This window comes from Salmo salar, unplaced genomic scaffold, assembly GCF_965601325.2.
Source record: "Salmo salar unplaced genomic scaffold, fSalSal1 ptg000432l, whole genome shotgun sequence".
NCBI classification, from domain to species: domain Eukaryota; kingdom Metazoa; phylum Chordata; class Actinopteri; order Salmoniformes; family Salmonidae; genus Salmo; species Salmo salar.
Window position 1 is genome coordinate 3,207,501 of NW_027675387.1, and position 1,656 is coordinate 3,209,156.

General features: G+C 39.9%; 1 protein-coding gene across 1 annotated transcript in view; it reads left to right on the forward strand.

Annotated features, from left to right (window-relative positions):
* Positions 1-109, forward strand: part of LOC145876070 (NLR family CARD domain-containing protein 3-like) — a 12,768-nt gene extending 12,659 nt beyond the window's left edge. The window contains exon 5 of the mRNA XM_082971843.1: positions 1-109. This exon is cut by the window's left edge and continues 2,408 nt beyond it. The gene's annotated coding sequence lies outside the window, so the exon portion shown is untranslated.
* Positions 110-1,656: the final 1,547 nt, after the last annotated feature.

Sequence of the window (1,656 nt, forward strand, 5' to 3'; positions counted from 1 at the left end):
TGTTTTCTAAAGCAAGAAATAGACCTCTGAACCTTTCACCTATTACTACCTGTCAGGGCAATGAGATTGAGGTTGTAACCTCATATAAATATCTTGGAATTTTGATTGATGATGGCCTCTCTTTTAAAATGCATATTCAACAACTTACAAAAACATTGAAGCTGAAATTAGGATTTTATTTTAGGAATAAGGCTTGTTTTTCTTTTGAAGCCAGAAGGAGGCTAGTATCAGCTACATTTATGCCTTTACTAGACTATGGGGATATTTTATATATGAATGCTTCCGCTCAGTGTTTGAGATCAATTGACACCCTTTACCATGGCACTTTGAGATTTATTTTAAACTGCAAAACCCTTACGCACCACTGCACTTTATATATCAGGGTTGGCTGGCCTTCTCTAGTCACTCGCAGGCTCAGTCACTGGTATACTTTTATTTACAAAGCCATTTTGGGTTTACTACCTTTTTATTTGGCCATTTTTATTGTTCAGAAATGTGGTGGGTACTCTCTTCGTTCGCGGGACTTTATCCTGCTAACTGTTCCAAATGTCCGAACTGAATTTGGTAAAAGGGCTTTTATGTCCTCTGCGCCATCGGCTTGGAACGCCTGACAAAATACTTTTAAACTGGAAGAACTTGTCCCGATTGGTGTTTTTAAATCACTGATGAATGATCTGGAGACTGATTCCCTGACATGTCAATGTTTTTAATTTGCTGTTTTATGATTTTGTTATACTCTTTGTGAATTCTATGGTTTTTACTAGATTACTTGTAGTTTTTCATGTTTGTCTGTAATTTTTGTAATGACTTGGCGCTGCCTATCTTGGCCAGGACGCTCTTGAAAAGGAGATTTTAAATCTCAATGAGCCCTTCCTGGTTAAATAAAGGTCAAAAAAATAAATAAAAAGTTCTCATTTACAACTGTGACCTGGCCAAGATAAAGCAAAGCAGTGGGACAAAAACAACAGAGTTACACATTGGATAAACAAACGTACAGTCAATAACACAATAGAAATATCTATATACAGTGTGTGCAAATGGAGTAAGGAGGTAAGGCAATATATAGACCATAGAAGCAGAGTAATTACAATTTAACAAATTAACACTTGAGGGATAGATGTGCAGATGATGATGTGTAAGTAGAAATACTGGTGTGCAAAAGAGCAAAAAAAAGTATATAAAAACATGGGGATGAGGTAGGCAGTTGGATGGGCTATTTACAGATGGGCTGTGTACAGCTGCAGCGATCGGTAAGCTGCTCAGATAGCTGATGCTTAAAGGTAATGAGGTAGATAGATATAAGTCTCCAACTTCAGAAATTTTTGCAATTTGTTCCAGTGATTGGCAGCAGAGAACTGGAAGGAAATGCGGCCAATGTAGGTGTTGGCTTTGGGGATGACCAGTGAGATATACCTGCTGGAGTGCGTGCATTGGGTGGGTGTTGCTATGGTGACCAGTGAGCTGAGTGAAGTCGGCCTAGCAAAGACTTATAGATGACCTGGAGCCAGTGGGTTTGGCGACGAATATGTATACCAGGTCGATTAGAAAGGCCTGCTCGCAGAAGTGTTCTAGGGAGCATTTGACAGTGATGAGGGGTGGCCGTTTGACCGCAAACCCATAACGGATGCAGGCGATGAGGCAGTGATCGCTGAGATC